The sequence below is a fragment of the Protopterus annectens genome, chromosome 5.part0 (assembly GCF_019279795.1).
Source record: "Protopterus annectens isolate FY-2018-M chromosome 5.part0, PAN1.0, whole genome shotgun sequence".
Lineage (NCBI taxonomy): Eukaryota > Metazoa > Chordata > Ceratodontiformes > Protopteridae > Protopterus > Protopterus annectens.
Genome location: NC_056735.1, coordinates 595,587,325 through 595,612,236, shown reverse-complemented (window position 1 = coordinate 595,612,236; position 24,912 = coordinate 595,587,325).

Here is a 24,912-nt window from a genome sequence, read left to right as displayed (position 1 = left end):
ATTGCTTAAATCAGCAATATAATCACATACACATTCCTCTGCCTTTCATCTATGCTCACAATTTTTTTTTTCTGTAATCTTCAGGCATTAACTTATAACAGTTCAATAAACACTGTTTTATTCTATCATAGTTTAAATAATCAGTGTCATACAATTTAGAAACAGCAGTTACAGTTTTACTCTGGATTAAGGGGGTCAGGAACCGCACTCAGACCTCTTGGTCAACATTATCCTGTTTAAGTACTCTTTCAAATATATGAATAAAATTATCAAAGTCACCCCCTCTGCAAATTGAGGAAGAAATTTAATTACCTTTATTGCTTCTGGGGTCTGGTTATTCCCTTTCCCATTACCTCCATGACCCCAATGAAGAGTCAAAATCTCCCACTCATGGTGTCACTGGCTCTCCTTTTCATCAGACATAAAATTCCACAGTTTCTCATTCTCATCGATCTCCAAATGCCGCAGTCTCGCTTTTTATTTGATCTCCAAATGCCACAGTCTCTCTTCAGTCTCCAAATATTTGGTCTCCATTTCATGTTGATGCTGCTTCTCCTTTTTGTTGGACTCTTGTTGACACTGCTTCTCCTTTTATTCAGCATCCAAATATTTGGCCTCCAGTTCATGTGACTTTAACTCCAGATGTATTTTTAAGTCCTCTAAGGAAAAGGTGAACTGTTCTGTTTCTGAAAACTGCACATCTCCATCACCAGACTGGTTGTCCTCATGCTCAATGGTCCATGTTGCAATTAAGGCTGAAATAATTTCCTCTTTAGTCCGGTTAGCATGCACCAGTCCTTTGGCTTTGCGCACTTTGTCCAACTAGTTCTTTGTCAGCTTACCATTATTCTCTGCTGACATCTTTGCCTGCTTTCTCTGACTAATCTAAACTAACAAAAATAAATAACACTGTGAAAATTAAACTCTGAATGTTTACCTTGTGGCTGTTGAGAGTATGCACACCTACAGTGACAACTGCCCACATTTCTACTGAATTTCAATTAATATCCCACTGCTCTACCAACAATATGTGATGGCCTCTCTACCCCAGGCCAGTAATCAAGCAGCCTCAATCCTCACCACTGACATTGGTCAGAGCCAGTCACTAAATACAGGAATGAATTTATACAGTATTTACAAATACATCTCTCTGCATCAAGCACAATTTCTCCCAAAAGCACACGAGAAACACACTCCAGACCTGGGATTGGACTCTCTGTCTCTCCAGATGCCAAACAAGACTCAGTTAGCACTGTGTCCCATTTCCAAGTATCTGACACACCCACACCTGGGTATTTGATTTTCACACACACACACACACACACACACACACACACACACACACACACACACACACACACACACACACACACACACACACACACACATTCCTGGGAAAGGCTGGTACAGATTCTCTAGCTGTACCCCTTCTCCCAAAATTATAAGGTAACCGTGTTGCCACTAGTCAACCACTCTAAGGCTGTTACAAGGGTATCCAATTATACTGAGTAAAATCAATATTAATATAAATGGCAGAGTGTAACCAAAGCAGCTGATGTTAAAAGTAATCTCTGAAAGACCAGCTAGAATGAAAGGTACAAAAATATTTAATAATAAATAATAAAATGGAAAACATTAGAACACTAAATATCTAAGTACAATAAACACCAGAGTTTCAATCACAGGAGAAATAAAAATAACACAGTTGGACAGTTTCACACAGATGCAGAAAAACAATACTTTACTAATCTCACTGTATTTCTTGACTGACTAAAGAATAAATGTTCCCTAGCTAACGTAAGACAGAAAGGCAAGACAGGATGCTTAGATGCTTACTTCCACAATGCAAAGTGATGAACTTCAAACGTACTGAGCTCAACTCAACTCAGCTGACTGAATGTGATAAATATCATAGATCTTTATATAAGATTACAAAGAAAAGAAAACAAGCTGCTGTGAGAGTTCCATCCTCTCAGTGCTGATTATCAAATGATATCACATTTGATTACCTGACTCTGTTGTAATACACACTCAGAACTTGATCTGTTGAGTGTCTGAAAGCTATAGAACAATTTCAACAATTTCTACTCTTCCCTTCCAGAATTCTTTGTTTAAACATATACATTCAATCAGTTATAATAACACTGTTGATACCTTTTAACACAAGCATCTGTACAAGTCAGTGTGATAGTCAAATGACACAAAACTATCCACAAAACTCCAGCCAACCTTGCTGGCCCAGGCCACTCATTCACTGCCCACTGTCCATGGCCCAGATGGCAACACCTCACATCTTTACAAATGGGTCTAATCATTTGTTTGTTTTTTTTTTCTCTCAGCCCCACCCCTTATCTCTCTGTTCTTTTTATATGTCTGATCACACTGTTTTGATGTCATATTTTTCTGCCATCAAACAAAATTATTTGCAGCAGCCACTGAAGAGTAGGCAGGCTGAGCTTGCAGTGGTCCACCTACCTCCCTACTCTTCACTGGCTGCTGCACCAACATCTAGTATATCTTGGATGCAACCTAGCAATACTGCCAATGCAGCCCCTGCACTACCTGGTCCATCAACATTGTAGCATTGCCCCAACAGCTGGTGCATTGGTACTCTCTGGGAGTATTATTGAAGTTGTGGATTATGTCTCCCACCAGAAGATGCCAGGGATGATGCATGAGGACTTAGAATGTAGCATTAGTACACACCTCAGCCATTGGACGTTGCTTGTGGGAATGCATAAAAACCCCAAATGTTAAGCAATCCTACATGAAGCTGAGGAAGGTGACAGTGATGACAGTTCTGAGGGAGAAGACTAAATTTTCACTGTCCCCATTCTTGAAGGACATATGCCTCTGATGTCCCCTAAACATTTATGTCCATCACCATCCCTGTGTCTGTCTTGTTTGTCCAGTTTGTCTGCACTTGCTTCCTCACCAACCCCATCTACCTGACCCTGACATTCCTATGTCACTTCACCAACATTCCTCTCTTTTTGAAATCCAAAAAATTTGTTCTATCCATAGTGCTCCACATCACCTATGTGTCTTCTTGGCACACTTGATTTATTCTAATTGGCTATACAACATGACTGCATTGTTGTTACCCATCTGCATTGTGTTGACTGTTCAGATTCATCCAATTTTCTATCCATGTTCACATTACACTATTAAAGAAGTGGATAGCTATGGTTCTTGCCTAATTTTCTCCTGCAAATTCCTGTATTGCTTCCCCTTTGTTCTTCTCCCTGCTTGCCCCCATTTCACCACTTTCCTATTTACCTCATTTCCACACCTTTAATCTGGTCAAAAAATAGAATCACACATCGCACACATAGCAGAAATGCCTTCTAATAAAGCCTTCTCTTTTTGTTCTCTACATTTGTGTGGAGTTTGGCATCATGCACCAATGCTGAGTGACAGTGAATGGCTCTTCATGTCATATGGCAAAACTTTGTGTGTTTTTGCCATTGGACATACTACTTTTGTTATCTCCATGTAATGCTGCACAAAAGTCTGTATTCTTGAGACATCACTCAGGTCTCATTGAAAAAAAGTACATGACTACACAGTATGCCTTTCAACTGTACAGATTTTTGCAGAATGTCCAGAGTTTTGCCTTATAATTCTGGTTTGCTTTTTTGCAAAATTATGGCTTTTCTGGCAAATCATTGAGAAATCATTGAAGACTGAAGTCAGAAAATAATGACAGGCATTGGGCTTTCAGACTTCATACCATTCAGAAAATTCATACTAATGCAAAACATGTTATTCTATCAACTTTTTAAGTGTGTAAGATCAGTTTTTTTTTAAATTTCCCTGTTTTGGGGCTTTTTGTCCTCTATTATTTGTGGCTTTGTCCAGATTTCTTGCTCTAGGAGGTTGAGAGGTATGCTACACAGCAAGTTTATACGGACAAGTCGACTTCTTCTTCCCAACATACACTGATAATGTCATCTGCTATAAAGTGTTTTGCGGTAGCACAAAAGTCAGACTTGTACTATTGCACTTACATGAAGTACTGTGGTCTGTTTGTGTCCTGTTAGTTCTCATTCTGGAGACCATCTTAGAGCAAGATGTGAGACACTACCATTAACATCTTCTTCTCACCACACACTGAAGATGTCATCTGCTACAAAGTGTTGTCTGACAATATGAAAGTCAGACTTGTGCTAAGTCACTAGCATTAAGTACTGCGTTCAGTAGCTAGTGTAAATAGTGAGGTAGTGGTTCTAATATCATTTCATTCAACTTGTGTGCATGTATGTTCATTCTACTATCACTCCGGAGATGATTTTAAAACCGTACGTGCGACTACAGCTATGTCATGTACTCCTGTCAACTTCTTATTATCACCATATACTTATGACTTCAGCACTTCACTGATTGATTGTTCTCCTTGATCATTTTCTTCTTTTGGCTCTACCCACTCCGTTCGCCCTGCGGGCTCACTCCACTACCCTACCCTGCTTCCTATTGCCACCCGACCAAGTTGTCCTACATTTATTATCACCTTGCCACTCCCCCTTATCTGACATCACTCCCACTCATCAGAATCAATCAGCATTAATCAATCATTCACAGGACCCAGCCCTATTACTCAAACTCTCTCCAGTCTCTCACTATATGCTAATTATAAACACCTCAATTCTATTTTAAACAAGCATTACTCAAATACCCCTATAATGCCTTCACATACTTTTAACAAATCTTCAAACACTAATCCTATTTACTGCTTAATACCCCCACTTATAATTCCTCTAACTTCTCACAGCCTATGAATACCAACACCTCCTTGGCACCCACTACCCTATAACCAAAACTAGTACTACTAATCAGCCACATAATTCTAACCAACCATTACCCCACCTCTCATCAAACTCTTCTAATGCAAAAACTAAACATCCCATTCATGCTACATATATTAATCCTAGAACTAAATACTACCACAAACTCTTATTAAAACTCCAGAAACTTGCTATTAGATTACTACCTAACCTCATAGTGGATGGTGACATCCACCCTAACCCAGGCCCAACCCCACCTGTTACTATCAGCCCCACAAATAACACCCATACTAACCTATGAAACTCAAATAATGCCCCAACTCACTCCTAGTGTGTCACCTAAACATTAGAAGCATAAACAAGAAAATTCACTACTTACATGCCCTCCTGGATGTCCACTCCCCTGATATACTATGCCTTACCGAAACCTGGCTCAAGCCTACTACCATTGATAATGAGATTATACCCCCCAGGGTACAATATATTAAGACTTGATCACATCTCTAAGAAAGGAGGGGGGTAGCCATCTTGTATAAATCCACTCTGGAAGTATCCAAAACTAGTACCCCAAATGCCTTGTTTACTAACAATGCAGAAATACTCATCACAAAGGTCCAACTCAACAAACGCAAATCTATAAACATTGCATGTATCTATATTCCCCCAGGTGACAACACAAATACCTTGGAGGGTATCCTCCAATAGCTCTCCACTAACTGCCCTCAGGAAACTATTCTCGGGGATGTTAATATCGACTGGAATACTTGCTCTTCAGACTTCCCCTCCACCCATATAAATTTGCATGGCTTCTCCCGGATGATATCTTCCACAACCAGAATCAATAAGCCTAACAAAAAGGAAAGTATCCTAGACTGGATATTAATAAACAACCTACCCCAAATATATAAAACAGGCACCCTACCTGAGGACTTTAGTGATCACTTCCTGACCTATATAATCAGTAAAAGAAATGACATCCCTCAACAATCTTCCTTTAAAACCATTAGAAGTTGTAAGAGCTTTATTCAGACTAAATTTCAGAATGAACTTAACACATGTGACCGGTCCAACCTATGGCTACTTCCACTAGAGGAAGCGGTCTCATACTTAAACTCTACATTTCTTGCTATCCTGGATAACATACTCCCCCACGCACTATCAGAACCAATAATAAAGTAGCACCATGGGTGTCCAATGATACAAGACAGAAAATTATTAGCAGAAACAAAACATGAACCTCCTGGAGAACCACTAAATCCCCAAAAGACCACCTTATATATAAACAGCTGAGAAATGATACAAAGAAGTCTATTATGCTATACAAAAATAATTACTACTGTAATCTGCAACAAAAGCACCAAAATCAACCACAGAAATTCTGGTCGGGCATAAACAAACTTCTCCACCCAGGCCAATCAACTACCCCTTCCCCCTTAACTACCCTCCAACAACCTCCTAAAATTGTTGCTAACACCTTTAACACTTTCTTTACATAAACCGTGCAATCCCTAGCCAGTAAGCTATCTCCCTATACCCCAAGTACCACCAACCCCACACCTGATAATAAAATCCCCTTTAAGCTTGATCCAGTACCAACATCTTTTATTAAGTCCCTACTTAAAAAACTGAAATTCACCACCCTTTCAGCAGACCTACTACCTGCAGAATATATCCAAAAAGCCGCTAATGAAATAGCATACCCCATATCAATTTTAATCAATATTCAATAGAACTATCCACAAAACCTATATCCCCCACATCTGCAAAATCTCTCACATTGTTCCTCTTCATAAATGGGGAGATTCCACTGAACATTCAAATTATAAGCCTATAGCCATTATGTCTCCCTTGGCTAAAATAATGGAAAAATATATCCACAAGCAATTTCTTGCCTATCTGAATCAAAATACTCTCCTAGCCCCCTCCCAGCATGAATTTGGACCTTGCCATAGTACAACCTCAGTCCTTCTCTCCTTCTCCCATATAATAAATCAAAACTGTAATGACAACAAGCTCTCCTCAGCCCTCTTCCTTGACCTATCCAAGGCATTTGATATGGTAAATCACCAGCTACTCTTAAGCACATTAAAATCACTCTCCATAGATAATCTAGCAATTACCTGGTTTCATTCTTACTTAAGTGACAGACAACAATCTGTACTATGGAAGAATAACCTATCATCCCTTTTACCAGTCATCCTTGGAGCCCCACAGGGATCTATATTAGGTCCCCTCCTATTCTCCATATTCATTAATGACCTGTACAAAGTCATCCCTGATGCAACTTGTATTCAGTATGCAGATGACTCAACCCTAATCTGCTCTGACACCTCCCCCACAGATTTACAATCCTTGTCCCAAGTCACTTTCAACAAAGTAGAGAACTGGCTCACTGATCACCAACTACTATTAAACCCAAATAAAACCAAACTATTACTCTTCTCCCCCATTCACAAGGTCCCCTTACCACCTCTCACCATAATATCTAACAATGGTACCATAATTTCCCCAGAACCAAGTATTAAACTACTAGGAGTGATCATCGACAACAACCTCAAGTTTGATGCTCACATAGACAAAACTATTAAAGCAGTTAATAAAAAATTAGGCTCTTTATGCAGGATTAAACCATTCCAAACCCCATCTGCTAGAACTGTTATTGCCCGTACACATCTGCTATCGACCCTTCTTTATGCCTCACCCATCTTCGTAAACCTAAGCAAATCAAACCTCAATAAATTTACTAGATGGTACAATAACATTGCCAGATTTGCCACAGGATCAGCTTATAGAACCAATCACTGCCTTAACCTTCAATCGTTACACTGGCTTGAACTGCCTTATCAACTGCAATATAACCAACTAATAGTTGTTCACAAAATCGTCTACCAACCAGACAGTACACCCATTCTGAAAAATATTATTACCCCCTACAGTAACCTAAAAATCCCTTCGCTTTTCCAAAAAATTGCTAGTGCAAACTGTTAAAACCAACAATTCAGCTGGTGAATCACTATTCTCCAACTCTGCCGGTAAAAATTGGAACCTACTTCCTGCTGAACTCACCACTGACCCTCCTTATCCCAATTCAAAAAATCCCTTAGGAAATATCTAAAAATGCAATGGCTTTGTCCCTGTACAAACCCTGACTAATCTCCACTCAAACATAATTCATAAATAAGAACCTCAGTACAAGAATGAAACTCTGAATCTCTGTTAAAAATTCTGTGTATCACCCACCTACTGGAAAGATTTAAAGTTAACACTACACTATGTATGATAACCACCTTAATATTTGTGTTTTCCTTTTTCAGATGAAATTTTTAACTATTTCTTTCTCAGCTACTTGCTTCCAACCTTTGCTGTGTGTATGTGAGAAAAACATGTTATCTGTGTGTACGTATTGTTAAACAAATCTCAGTTTTGTGATAACTCACTGTAATAATTTCACTGTATTTACACTTGTTTTTGTACATTTGAAGCTTTTCTCCCTGGGCTTCCACTGAAAATGGACCTGTATCCAGTCAGACTTTCCCGGTTAACAAATGTAAAATAAAAAATAAATAAAATAAATAAATAAATGATGTGATCCCTCTAAAGATCATTCTGCCAGTGTTGTACTCAGTTATTTGTGTTGACATGAACATTAGTTGCTGTGTTCTCTAGCTTGTGTATCTAGATAGATAGTTTGTGGCTCTAATCTCACAGCAGACAATATGTTTGTGTGCTCATTCAAATATGAGTGGGGAGACAATTTTACACCAAGCTGTGAATCCACATCTATGTGACACACTCTCCTAGCCTCTTTTTAGCATTCAGTGATGCTGTAATCCTCTATAAAGTGCACTATGACAGTGTAAAGTCAGACATCTGTGGTAGTGCTACTGCTGCATCACATGGAATCCACACAGGCCTAATGTTCTAATCTGACTTCATTCAACTGCTGTGTGTGTGGTTGGTGGTATACTGTTGCAAGTATATGATCTTTTGAATCTCTTTTCATTTGAATCTCACTCAAGAGAACCTTTAACATAGCCCCATGAATCCAGGATTCCCTAATTCCTTCTGCCAACATAACATGCTTTTTGCAGAACTAAGGATGATGTCATTTTCTCAAAGTTGCATACATTCATCATGAAGCATAGCCATCCAGGACCCTCAGCAAGCAATTAGCAGATCACTGGATGTGTGATTGCTAATTCTGTCATGGGATGGTGCACATCACATATAGACAGAGGCAATATGTAATAATACAATCTCACACATGTACAGATATGCATGTAACCCTACTCTCTTCCATCATATAGATATGGCAGTTTGGGTTTAAATGCTATAAAAGTGCATAGAATTTTATGTGATGTTGTCCATTAGCCTAGTAATATCCTATGACCCTATGAAGATTGCACGTCAATGTTGCTGTAATCCACATGTGCTTTGTTTAGCTGTGGATTTATGGTAGCCCTACAACAGTGTATTCCAATCTGTGATTTGAGGTAGTGTATTGATGGACACTGCTGCCATTTTATTACACATTCCTTCCATAACAGCTGTACTAATATGCCCCATGAAGACTGTTAACATGGGATGGTGTTATGTATATTGTTGCCTTAGTAAGGCATGCGTTCTTGTACTGAAGTATATTAACATTCTACACATTTCTCATTCAACAATCACAGTGACAACTGCAGTATGGCTTACCTGCCATTATGAAATGCTATGTGACATACAGCAATATTATATCATATTGATTACATGGCCACATATGCCTTGTTTCATCCACATATTGTAATGCTGTTATATACACAAACATATTACCAGATCAGATTCACTTGGAACGTTGGGGAATTCATTGTATGCACAATTGTGCTGCTGTTCACAAGGACTATTCAGATGTTAAATACAACTAGAAAAAACTGTATCTGATAACAAAATACAACAAGCCAGTGACTGTAACACTTTTAATGTGTCCAACTCTGGCACCTCGGCTCAAACAGCCTTCGATGGAGTACAAAATTAAGCACACAACTTCATCTTATATACATCATTGTTCATTCATTAAAACATTCAGATGTTACCCAGTAGCATTGCGTGACTGTCAGTATTTGTGTCATTAACTGACCCGCAAACACTCCTTTCCAATGATAAACATATAAGCATATGATGTGCAACTGATGTAATAATGTGAACTAAGTACAGCTTTATGACTATATTAACAGTTCCACTGTATGTCATGAGATGCATACCCAAGGTTGTATTTGAAGGCGTTATCACATCTTTTTTAAGTAATTACAAAATCTTAATATATAGGAATATATAGCTATGCAAAAATATGGTTGTGGATGGCACTACCAATACTCAATCAGATGCAATAGACAACTTGCTAGCTGACAGATTTGGATCAAACATCAACCCTGACCCCACTGCTTGCCACTCAATGCATATAAACATGCATTACTCAGCATATTTTCTCAAGAGAGCAGCTCACCTGTGTGCTCTCTAAGGCTAAAAACATAACAGCAGTGTGCCCTGACAACATCCCAGGTTGTCTTATCAATAAATTAAAACAAGGCCTAGCAGACACAGTCAAATCACTACTTAACCACAGCCTCCAGACAGCCTATTTTCTATCAGAATGGTAGATAGCAACAGTCATCTGTCTGAAATGGGGGGGGGGATCACGTGATCTAGGTAATTATAGACCCATAAGCCTGACTAGCCTCATTCATCTGTAAGCCAATGGAAAGAATCATTATGGACCTTATCAACAAGAACTAATTTTTTATTTGTTAAGGCTAGATCATGTCTGTTACACCTTGTTTACTTTTTCAAGAAGGTCACAAAGGCCATGGATACGATACAGAATGTGCATCCACCTAACTTAAACTGGCCAAGGCATTTGACACAATTCCATACTCAGGGATTACAAAGAAACGTTCTCAGCTGGCCATAATCCTCTATGACACCAAATAGTTAGCACAATGGATCAGTGACAGGACACATACTGTCAAAGTCTGTGAATCTGCCTTTAGCAAGAGGCCAGTGAACAGTGCAGTACCACAGGGTTCTGTACTAGGCCCTTTCCCGTTTGGTATTTAATTCACAGATGTCAAGGCAAACTTAGGCAGCCTTTGTCCAACCAAATTTGTGGATGACTGCAAATTGTGGACAATCCTTGAATCCAGTAATGGTATTGCTATTCTGCAGAAAGCATAACCTCACACAAATGATTGGTGCCAGAGCCACGGAGACACACTAAAATGTCCAAACAAGTATAATTCTTTCCTTTTATAAAGCAAACACCCAAGCTAATTGCAATATAGACAGCATGTCCCAATGAGTGGACCCAGTGTTACCTGATCTGTGTACTCAGGTAAATAGTAATTTGAAGTTTGAACAGCATGTGTCCACAGTGGTGGCAAATCCCTTCTATGTGGCACAACTCAGAGGTATGGGCACGTCATCCAGATCAAAGGGCATTATAATTCCATTGTTCTCTACCCTCATCAGAACAATAACTGAGAATAATGTATCCTTTAGCAAGTAACTCACCACAAATCTACAACAGCTGGAGCTACACTAGAGATTTTGCACAAGGAAGATATAGAATGTAAACGCAAGTCCTACATGGAAAGATCACAAGCCGTATTACAGTATTCTGTCCCCTACAGACTACTTTAGGCTGATTTCTGTCTGCCCTACAGAACATTCTACAATCTGTCTCTGATAGAAATGCCACCCATTGTTAAAGCAAACTGCACGAGGGTCACTCATTCCAAAGGTATTAACATAGCTTCTGACATATTAAATCATATTGGAGAGATAGAAACCTTTCTCAGACACCGCACCTTCTCTGGAACAAGCTTCCCATTCATGTAAAGCAAAGGCCTTTTCTGACCCTATTCAAATGCAAGCTACATCTGTGGATGGTTAATGGTAATTGTACTCAAGGTATTATGCCCATGAATCTCATGGAAAGAGGCAGTTGGTCTTAGATAACATAGCATAGGCTCATAACTGTGTGAGCTTTGTTCACATATCTATTTAAAATTGTGGACCTCATGTTAAATATAGTTAGAATATTATGTCATCTTGGAACATTAGTCTGGTACTCTTCTATGAAACTATGACCCTATGAAGTCCAATTGTATCCTAGGTACAGCTACGGTGTGACTGCACAGCATCACAGATGTAACAGTACATCACAGCAGTATTACTATTTGACAGTTTGCATGAAGACATATACATGCATGTCAGGATTTCATGCCAGTATAACATTTTCATTGGCAATGTCAGGGGGACAGTGATCATGTGTGAGTTTTATCATGTACTTATAAATCATGTGTCACGTGTTGAGGTTTGACATGTACTTATGCAATGTGCTCCATGCATTCTTTGATATGTGAACAATATCACAGTAACAGCTACCTCACTGCTAGGCTTTGCACTGCTGTAGTTTCTGTGCACATGGGCATAGCTGATGCATTACCATCAGTCTCACATACTGCTGTACCATTCATTATAACGCAGCAATTCTTAATTCACTCATTAATTGCAGATGCTTCAGACAATATCCATTGTTACTACATGTGGCACATGCATGCAATACAGAACTGTGTGTAGGGAATCCACTCATAATAATGTGTTGTTTGTAAGTGTTGTCATCCTTATGGCTGATAACTATGTCAGCTAGGGATGCTTTAGTCAACTGATTACATTTGGCACAGTGAGCTTGCATACATCTTGGTGCCCATACAGAACAATTCTTTGCTATGCATACCTATTAGAAATTGACAGTGCATCAAGGCATTGTATAAGATACATGTGTCATATGTATTTCTGTGTTGCACCCAGTAAATACAGAAATCATTGACAACATTCACGTCATGGGTTTGATTCTTACACATATGGCTTGTTGCTTATGTGTCATGCAAACCTCTCAAATGGTCAGGACTGCCCCTGAATTCAACTTCAGGTTTAACACTATCCCACTTAACTCTCCAAAGACAGTTAATTTTTGGAAAAGGGCGGTGACTTCCCCTTATAGAATACTGGCAATCACTATGGTTGTACTTGACTGTTCCTGCCGAACATTCTATAGCTTAAATTCACATATTCTGGCAATCTCACAGATTAATGTTGTTAATATTTTAAAATTGATTCTTTTTGAGTCTGCTTCTGTCAGCTGTTGCCCATGAGTCTATTGCTTAGCACAGTTGCTATAATATATAACATCCTTGATAAATGTCCTCTTCATTGAACATTTCAGTGATGCTTATATCACAACCATTCATCTACAGTAACATGTAAAATTGTGTGATAGTCACATTTATACTATCATGGATGGTGATATAAATATACTCGCACAGGAGGTATAAACAATAGTATGTACTGTGCTATGTACCTGTGTGCTTAATGTTATGCTACAGACTTTTCTTGGAAGTGAACATACATTGACATATCCTATCTTGTATCATTGCCATATTTTACATGCCGTCTTCCTCTTTCTTTATTCCTATCATTTATGCCTGTGACAGTTTTAATCATCACACTTTCCCTGCCTACTGTGTTTCTGCTTCATTGTATTTGCCCTTGCTGATCACCCCAACATCCATTATTTCATTATGCAAAACCCTTTTGTAGTTTACATTGCAATGAGTACACTTTTCTATAATGTGTTAATACTGTAGTTATTGCAATAAGGCTGTTCACGCAATCTCACAGAGCAAGTTTCCTGTAGGCAAACTTGTATACATGTTGTCTCTGTGTTCATGCTCCTCTGCATGGTTTCCTGGCCAGAAACACTGTTACCGGCCATGAAACCTCACTTGTACTCATGTAAGTGCAATGGGTAGCATGCAATTAGCGCTGCTGTTCCATCTCCGAAACAAATAAACTCCATGTAGACTTATTGTGAAGGCTACATGGAGTTTATTATATCCCCAGGTCAGTTTATTAAAATAACATTGTAAAACTTAGGGCAGATCAGATATCAAGACCAAATTTTCAAATCTGCATTTAGATAAAGTAAGTAATCTTGTCTAATGTTAAGGGAAATGTATTAAAGCAAGCATTTAGAAAAAGTCAGAGACGATGTGGAGTAAAAAGGAAAGGAATAGTTAATAATGCAGAAAGACAGTTTAACAGGGAACTTCTGATGAGATAAAGAAAAGGAAAAGCCATAATAGGAGGATAGGTGGGGGAGGTTTCATGAGGCAAAAGAGCAAGGTCCTGTCAAGAGAACAAATGAGATCTAATACAGGTCTAGTAGGTAGGCTAATTGTTAGAGGAGTCAAGAGAACAAATGAGATCTAATACAGGTCTAGTAGGTAGGCTAATTGTTAGAGGAGTCAAGAGAACAAATGAGATCTAATACAGGTCTAGTAGGTAGGCTAATTGTTAGAGGAGAATGATGGGTAAACTTTGTGTTAAAGCAAAATTAGATTTTAGGTATATATATATATATATATATATATATATATATATATATATATATATATATATATATAGGGTCACGGAAGTAAGAAGAGATAAAGGGGTTTCAGCTATGATTACCAAATCAATGGCATATCTGAGAATGTATAGCACATCTTTTTTTAGAGATTTTTGGAAAGTTTGCAGGTTGTCACCAGATCTGATGTCTTGTGGTATCATGTTCCATGTAGCAGGAGTAATTTGGTGAATGCATTTTTTGCAACTGGCAGAGTATAAGGGGGTCTGATCAGAAAGATGCCAACTGTATTTCTTAAGTCGTAGTGTAGGCTACAAAATTATAAAAGATGAACACCAGTGGCCACAGATTAGTTTTTATAACAGTGTGCATAACAAAAAGTCTGTCATTCTCCCAGCTGGGAGCAGGATTTATTACTTGATAAGCAATTATATTCATTGCCTGAACTTAGCTGGATGAATCTGAGAATTGTGCTTTACATTTTCTGGAGTATGTTTTTGTTTGGATTGGATGATGGAATAATTATTACCAAACAGCATTCTAGTCCTGGTAGCAAGATGTCAATGGCTATTGCTTACCTAGCTTTCTTAGTATGCAGCTGAGAACTACTACTGTCTCCTTTAAACATCAGAAGGCCCTTTTATGTGGTTACAGCATGTGGGAGAAGGAAATGTTGGGATTGACTGAGTACAATCCCTATGTATTCCTGTTGAAACACATTTTGTAGTGATTGTCTCTGTTTTATATATATATATATATATATATATATATATATATATATATATATATATATATATATTTATATATTCCCATTGCCAGGGATTTCTTAGTATAGATTCATAGTTTCTGATATGCTGTGCAATGAGCAAATACCACCATAATCTAACCTCAAAAGTCATATAGTAGACATTCAAACCAAACCAAATATCTAAAGTCTTCTTGATTGATTCTGATGAAAGACATGTCCTTACTTGTAATGACAGTCTGTTATGTATTCTCACAATACATTGGTGGATAAACCTTGATTTAAGAGTGGTTTTGCATTTTGCTATTTGAAAGGTATAATTTTCCCCAAGAGAAGTTTTTCATGAATGCAGCAACTTAATAGTTAACAAAAGCTATGTTTCATCATCATGAAGTGCTTGGTATGTTAGATGCAATCTGCCAAGTAACCACTGATAACTAATAGAAAATGAATTAAATTAAGCTAAGTATTTCTGATATGATTGTTCTGCACTGCATAATCATTTAGTGAATTTTCCTTGAGCACTTTTCAATATGTAGAGGACACCTCTTGAATATATACAAAATACTGAGTTGTATTCCATTATAGGAATAATATACATTGTAAACAATTTTAATATGACTTCAACACATCTGATCAAAAAGAGTATCAGAAGGAGGCCCATAACATGCATGGCCTTTGCCTTCACACACTCAAACACGTGTGCGCACACACACACACACACACACACACACACACACACACACACACACACACACACACACACACACACACACACAAACACAAAAGGACTGCAACACATCTGATCAAAAAAAGTATCAGAAGGAGGCCCATAACATGCATGGCCTTTGCCTTCACACACACACACACACACACACACACACACACACACACACACACACACACACACACACACACACACGCAAGGTCTCTGTATTCAGTCACACACACCACACACATCAAGGTCTCTGTATTCAGTCACTTCCTGCATAACGTAACGAATAAAACCAACGAACCTTGGATCCTGGTGATAGGTTTTCCTTTATTACAAAGCACCGACAAATCCACAGACAGCAAAAAAACACACAGCAAGGACTATGCGCTTTCACCCTAGCAAACAGGGCATCTTCAGAGTACTGAATGTGCACTACCAAACATCCTTATATAGCAACAATTCCCTAAATTATACCTTGTTAACACTCACATTATCAAACTTAATTAATTAATTGGCAATTGAACTGAATAAAAGTGAAAGAAATAGAAATCAATTAAAAACTCAGATTGTAGTTAAATCGCTAAATTTGATATGTATATATAAAACCTATACAGATATATATATTCTATACAGCATGTATGTTTGTCGCAAGTTAAAATTCAGTTGAATGTTAGATGTTAAACTTTAATAAATCTCTATATTAACTGATTCATTTTGTTCAGTATATTGATGTAGCAGCATGGTATATGTTGTAAAATGTATTATAAAATGTATTATAAAATATTTTTGTAGGGAAACTAAAGAAAATTTACTCATCGAACTGTGACATCCGTGAAAACTAAAAATAATAAAATTAAATAAAAATATTAAATAAAAATATATAAAATTGTAAAATACATACAATCTCTCGGAATGTGTTTGTGTAATATAATGTATATTGTGAAATAATCTGATCTTATTAAGTAGTGTAACCATGTTAAAATCTGTTACAATTTACATAATGTCAAAAATTTTATCAAAATTCATCTAAAAAAATCGTCTAAAAAATATGTATATATATATAAATAATTTATGTATGCATATAAATAATTTAATTTATTTTATTTTAATTTGATTTAATTTAAATATGAAAAATTAATACTAATAATAGTACAAAACTACATGAATATTGATAATTCATTGTTTAACTATACTTATAAAAAATATAATGATGTCAATATAGTTGTAAATATAAATTTAATAGTGTAATATAATACCTACCTTCATTATATAAATAATCAAAAATAAAATATATAAAATATATAAATATACTATACTATAAATTGTAAACATAATATATGTACTCATTTAATAATTATGTATTGGTAACATATATAATTTAATGAATTATAAAATATGAAAAATGTATAGATAATAATAATAATAATAATAATAATAATAATAATAATAATAATAATAAATATCAAGATTATTACACATTAGTTTACAATAAAATAAGATAGTGTGGTGATATGTAAGGTGATATAAGATGTTGACTACTAACCATAAAAATGAATAATAAAATCAACATAGAGAATGTTTGTTTAATAATCAACCTTTCAAATGAATTGCGATCTAAGCTTTAATATACTAGATATCGAAATTTGTTCCTGTATAACGTGACTTTCCAAAATATTTTTTTTCAAGTCTGAAATGACCAAAATACATAACACCACTCTCACATGGATTGATATTAAAACTCATTTTATTTAACCATTCATATTGTTTGGACTAGTATAAAGTCAAAGCTAAATAAGATAATCTGATAATTATGTTAAAATGCTCTATTTGTAATGTTATCAGCATATATCGATATCTAAAGTGCTATTAAAGGCAAAGAATGAAAATTAAAACCTGAACACTATAGGAGCTAAATTTGACCCATGTGGAACAACAGTAGTAATCGCTGACTATTTTGTAAAGTTGTTCCTAAACTTTAACAGGTTGCTGTCTATGTCTAAGCTAACACCTTACCCATTCATTACTATAAAGCATTTATCTTGTGCTTTATCAGGGGAGCTAATTATTGATGCAAAAGTTATGTCACCTAAGACCTTTGATAGATCCACACAACACAAGCACACTAAACAAACAGAAATCCACGCACATACACCTAAAATCTGACAACTAACCCTACACTAAACTATGCACACACCACTAACTATCCACTTACCTTAACCCAAACCCTAACCCTAAGGTCTGCCACTATTGCACACTCACCTCACCCGATCCCTAACCCTAACTCACTTAAATCCGCCCTAACCCTCATGTCCACACAATCGCACACATACCTAACCTGAGCCCTAACCCTAACTCACCTAACCCACCCTAACACTCACATCCACACAATCACACACTTACCTGAATCCGACCCATAAATTTCCACCACAGCACTGAAAATACCAAAGCAACAGATATGGACAACCAAATTATTTCCCTAGGAAAAAATTTGAGTTTCTGTGGCTTCGATATTTTTAACTTTCACTAAAATAAGGTCAATCAATCAGTGTTCACTTGTTTAAGCATTCACTGATCTAATATAGACCCCACAAATAGCCCCCTTAATGATAGAGGAAAGCTGGTCCAAAAAACAGCAGAATCTCCAGGAGTAGAGTGTATCGTGAAATTCAAATTGCTGTCCTGTGTAGATTCGCCTCCAATCATGGTGTAAACCAACAAAATGTCAAGCACCAGCAAACAAAACCAAAAACAAAGTAAAATGAAACACCAAAACCAGGAGACAATAAAATCAATCATGAGATGGCAGCTTAGTGCTTTCATTCACTTTAATGCAACTGAGCTACTTCAGAAAAATTGCCTCACACACTCCATTCATTTAAATATAATGTGTCACTACATCACATGACTCAATCCTTAATTAATCGGTATAAAAATATAAATATATATATGTAAATAATTTTATACGCATAAATATCTATGTTTTGTTATATAAAAACATTTCAATAGTAATAATTTCATACAAACAATCTTATAAAAATAATAATAATAATAATTATCTAAGCTTTGCTAATAACAAAAAGCACTTGATGTGGATAGAGACCTCATTGGAAACATTTTTCAACTTGATTCCTATCCATTTTCTGGTGTAAAGGACGATGTCAACCCTACACAAGTAAGTGTTGTAACAGACAATAACGGTGACATTTTGTTTGAATCCAGCAAGAACAACATCTTTAAATTTTAAAAATTAGCAATTAAAGTAGTTTCTTTACAACTAGAGATATTATATTTTGAAGAGAACATTAGGTTGAATTGTGTGCCACAAGGACTGAGAGTTTTCAAATTTCCTAACTGTGTAACACATAGTGACACGTTCTATAAAGAACTAGTGGAATTATTTAACAACACCAGCATTTCATTAATGAAAGCCTTGGTCGCACATTATAAGGAAGGCATTATTTCCATTAAGAGTGAATTGGAAGCACTTGACAATAGTATCAAACAGTCACCCTGTTTTTCTTCCTTTCATACCTTGTATTTTGGTATTACAACAAAAGTGGACAAACACAGGGCGTCTGTTATTGTGAGAAAATGAGGTAAGCTGATGAGAGATTTAATTTCATATTCTACAGGTTCAGCTTACCCACTAAATTTCAAGTCTTTGAAACAGGGGAAGAGATTGTCCTATGCCATTGTAACTAATCCGGGTGTTAATCAAAATCAAAACAATACATGCAGTGGTTTAAATCTTTTGGGAAATCAAAACCAAAATGAAAATGACATGGTTCAAAACAATAGAGTTATGGTTGGTCAGGAGAGTCATGGGTCTGCTGACCCACTTGTTACAGTCAATGCAGTCGGCCCTTTACTAATGGATTCCTCTGGCAACAAAAAGACTCCAAAGTGGTTGCAACAAGTGCAAACCAAGAACGGAGGGAAGGGGAAGGGTTAGAAAAAGAACTAGCATTTGACATTAATGTTTTGAACCTAAGTGGTGAAGAATTAAGTGAGGATGCAGTTTCTGTTTTGAAACGTGGTTTTACTTTTATTCCATCCAACACTGTTAATGTTGAAAGGTTGAATGTAAATTTTAGGTTGTATTTAAGGAAACTTAACGTAAAATTTATCTTTGACAATACTTCAGTTGTTGGTAGGAAATTAGTTAATTTCAAGAAAAAAAGTATGTATAATCCGGCATTAAATCCTACTATACAGGTGTTTGGCACACAATGTCAACAACAGTTAAGACACCTAAGGGGAGACATTTATGTTTCCAACTTATCTCAAGGTGAAAGACGAGCTCTTAGTGATTTAAATAAAAATAATGAGCTTAGAGTTATGAAAGCAGATAAGGGGGGTTCAATAGTGGTTATGAAAACAACTAAGTATGAAGAAGCCATTTTGGCTTTATTAAACAACAGTGATTGTTAAAAGGTTGTTAACAGTGATTTCATCCAAAGCTGTTTTTTGAAACTTGACACAATGTTATTCAATTTGCTTTGTGAAGAATGTTTTGATTTTGACAGTTATGAATATTTACAACTCAGGTATCCCAAGATGGCTGTTCTTTTTGGTATACCAAAGGTACATAAAGATCGTATCAACCCCCCTTTCAGACTTATAGTGTCTGCTGCTTACTCTAAGACCGAGCATATTTCTATTTGGCTGGATAGTTTACTTAATCCAGTAGTACAAGAGTCTAGATTTTACCTGCGTGACTCTTGGCATCTATTAGAATTACTTAGTGAAGTTGAGACTTTTGGTGATTTTTGTTTTGCTAGTCTTGATGTAACTTCATTGTACACTAGCATCAATCAAGAAATTTGGTTAGAATACCTAAGGGAGTATTTAATACAATATACATCTTTTGAAAATAACATCATTAGAATAGTTTGTACTTTGATGGAATTGATTCTAACCAATAATTTTTTTCAAATTTGGTATCAGTTTTTTTCAACAGACATCTGGAGTTGCAATGGGGTCAAGGGTAGCCCCTTCATTTGTTAATTTAGTTATGGCCAATTGGGAATTGAAACATCTATACATTCTCCCTTATTTGGATAACATTCTGTTTCATAGACGGTATATTGATGACTTGATCTTTCTTTGGAAAGGGGATCAGACTAGTTTTTTGGCATTTGTTGAGCACCTAAATCATACAACTGATTTTTTTAAGATTTACAGTTGGAGATTTTGGTAAGTCCATTGATTTTTTTGAATGTACACTTGTCATATGATATTCCATTTCAATGTTTTGTAAGTCAGATTTTTAGAAAGACCACTTTTGTAAACCAATATTTACATAAAGAAAGTCTGCATCCCAGTCACATGAAAAGTGGGGTTGTTAAAGGCCAGTTCATACGCCTTAGGAGGTTGATCAGTGAACAATCAGTTTTTGTCATTGAGGTACAGAAACCCATGTAGTTTTTGTACAAAGAGGCTATGATTCAAGTTGGCTTAGTAAAATATTCAAGGAAGTTTTAGGGCTCAGAGATACTTCAGCTTGTCCTATTTTGAAAATTAGAGACAGAGAGAGGAATACTGACTTGATTGTTCCACACAGAAATGTTAGTACTTTTTCCCTTGCCTTTCCTGTTCCTATTTGTAATCAGATGGTACACATTAAAATATTATTTTGGATTATTGGAAAGTTATGATGGGGAATACAGAATTAGTTAAAATTGTGGGGAACAAACCACTCTTTATTTACAAAAAGAGTATTAACATCAAGTAACTATTAGAAAACAACAAATGTGTGGTTTCAGTCTTAAGGTCCAACATTTTAGGTAGTTTTTCATGTGGACAATGTAAACAATGTAGGTTCATTAGCAATGTTTCTTGTATTGAATTCAAACACATTGGTAAGACCTTTTGGACTAGAGACCGATACACCTGCAATACCACAAATGTTTATTGTGCCAAATGTGACTCATGTGACTGTTTTTATATTGGCAAGACTATTCGAGCCCTTAATAAAAGGATCTATGAACATTGTTTGGCTATAAAAAAGAAAGATATCACCAATGCTTTGGCAGTTCACGTTAGTATCTGTCCCTCTTTCAAGAACTTTTCCTTCTTTGTGTTAGACAGAGTTAATTCTGATTTATTTACAGAGGATTATAAGATGTTACTTGAATGTCGTGAAAGTTTATGGCAAATATCTTTGATAGCAGATCAAATACCTGGCCTTATCGGCGCTATCAACATCAAGTGCTTTTTGTTATTAGCAAAGCTTACATAATTATTATTATTATTAATTTTATAAGTTTGTTTGTATGAAATTATTACTATTGAAATATTTTTATATAACAACACATAGATATTTATGCGTATAAATTTATTTACATATCAATTTATATTTTTATACTGATTAATTAAAGATTGAGTCATGTGATGTAGTGACACGTTATATTTAAATGAATGGAGTGATTGAGGCAATTTTTCTGAAGAAGCTCAGTTGCATTAAAGTGAGTGAAAGCACTAAGCTGCCATCTCGTGATTGATTTTATTGTCTTCTGGTTTTGGTGTTTCATTTTGCATATTAAATAATAGGATGTATATGCTGGCCAAAAAGGTTATGAATGAAACAACCTGGTATAGAGTTAAATCACACTTAAAGCACATTTCATCATATCCTCATATCATACATGAAGTAGGAGATTTATCCAGAGCTGTGATTTCACCAGTTAGTGCAGTATTTTATGAAAATAAGTTGATAAAGTAGGCATTTAAAACTTTCGCTATTTCAGAAGAATTACAGACAGTTGTGCCCTGATTAGGAATAGAACTAAGTCTATTGTTAACCTTCTTCATACTGCTGAAATATCCTTAAAACTATTTTCAGATCAGTATCCTTAGTGAATCTTTGTAATCAGTTATAGATGTTTTAATATGATTTTCAATAATCTACTAAATGTATTGTCACCCATAGTCAGTGGATTGCTATACTTCATAGCTTAAGTGCTAAAATGCTTTTCTGTAACTATGTTGTCTTTTTAAAGTAGAACGTATTTTGAAAAGCTTTGTAAATGTTTTATTACAATGTACCCATTTGATTTTTCTTTCTGTTCTGGCAATATCACTGGAATGTTATCCTGTAAATATACACACAGGCTTTTATGGACATGACTATCTAGTGCAAAGTAGTACATGTATTAATGTCTAAGGACATACTCACATGTTAGCCATCCCATGATGCCATTGACAGTTAAAGTAGAATTTAAACTTCAGGGAAATTACAATAGTAAAATTAAGGCCAGTTTCATAGTTATTGCGCAAACACAATAGAGGTATCTGTGATGCCCGCTACTGAGCACAGCTAGGTAGCAATTTATAGAGGTTATTTATATTAATGCAAGCTGCCAGTGATTTAATAAATGGGAATTAAGTATAATGAGATGTAAATTTTAAAATGGGTAAAGTGCCATAGTGTAAGTGTTCTTGAGATGCATAGTCAAATACCTTTACTGTACACGTCTGTTGTAAAAATCATTGCTGTGTGTCTTGTATCTACTTTGTAATCCATGAACCATTGAACCATGTACGCACAATCACTAAAGTGACAGCACAATAAAATATTTCCCCCAGTAATATCTTCAATAGCTTGTCCATGTATACATAAACACTAAAATGACAGCAAAATAATTTCCGTCAGTGAACCTTTTAGTAGTTTGTCCATGCACAAACACAAAAATCATTAAAACTACAGTAAAATAAATTTCTTATAGCTCATTTTGTACTGTTTCACATTGATTTCCAATATTTTAAAGTCCACAGTATCCCTACTAAATTGCCACATAACTCCACTTTTCCCTCATGCTGTTCAACAATATTTGGGTCATTTACAGATTTTGTAAGCAAGTGAGGCACTTTTATGTTTATCTGCATGAATCACTTTAAGACAACAATGTCTTAGGTGCCTTAACCTTGTAGTAACTGCCCCCCTAACACATATGCCTTAAGTATTTTACACTTTTGCTTTAAGGAGGCATGCTTACCAAAACATCTACTTATTTCTGTAGTCAGTGTGAATCATATACTCTGACTACTTCTGCATATCCTGATAGCACCGTTTTTTGCAGAATACTACTATAGCAATGGGAATAGCACTATGAATAACACCATTAATTTTACTAAGCATTTATTCAAACTATTTGTCTGTCAACTATGTTTAGCCATATGCAGATAGAACTGTTGCACTACTTTGGAGAGATTGGGAAAAAAAAGTTTCAATAAAATTGCCCCTGCCAACTAGAATCACTTCTTCCTTCCAGAACATGGGGAAAAAAAATTCTTGAAATTCAGGAAAAAAATTACTGGAGTACTTCAAACAATTCTAGGGCATATAACCTTTTTTAATATAAAGGATAGTATGTAAACAATGTGCTAAGACATACCATATGTGATGTGCAACTAGCAAGGTTCTACTTCTAGACTAAAGCTTCTGAATTTTCCTCTTGACAATGAAAATGTGTATTTAGCTTCTTGTACACAAGTGTTATCACACAAATTATTCTTGCAGAATTGTGCTACTATTTTAGAACTATTGCCAATATAACTCAATTTTCTGGATCTTAGAAATGTAAGGTTTATGTGCATGATGATTACCACTGCTTATAAGCTAATCATATAATTTAAAATACTTGAATCAGTTGTATACATGTAATTGGTTATGTCCCAGAATCATGACTGAAAAGAGTCCTTGGACTAACCCACCCACCTGCTAAATGACCACAAGTAAATTCTTTGCTCATACACGCTTGTCACTGATTCATAAATCTGCCATTTACCCTTCCATTACTATTATTTAGACATAAGCATTGTTATATTTGCATAGCTCTGTATTTATTAACAACTTATTTTCATAATACATAGATCAAACAGCAGTCACTTTATCAACAAAATACTGAACCAACAGATTTTTGTAGTCTCCTGTTCATAGACTAAGAGATATAATTACTGCCTTAGATATTTGCATTAGTGATAGGTACAATATTGAAGACACTGGGTAAAAACTGAATCAGTCTTATCAAGCCAATCTTTATCCATGAAACATTCATAAGAAACAAAAACTACTAGTAATACTTCTAAGGAGCAGTATACCATGTTTGATTTTGTAGCACAGATGTAATACAGGAGCTGTTTGTCAAGAGTTAAACTGTCCGTGAGCATTTGCAATTTTGTCATAAACAATCATTTGGGTCTTAATTTGCTGGTGATT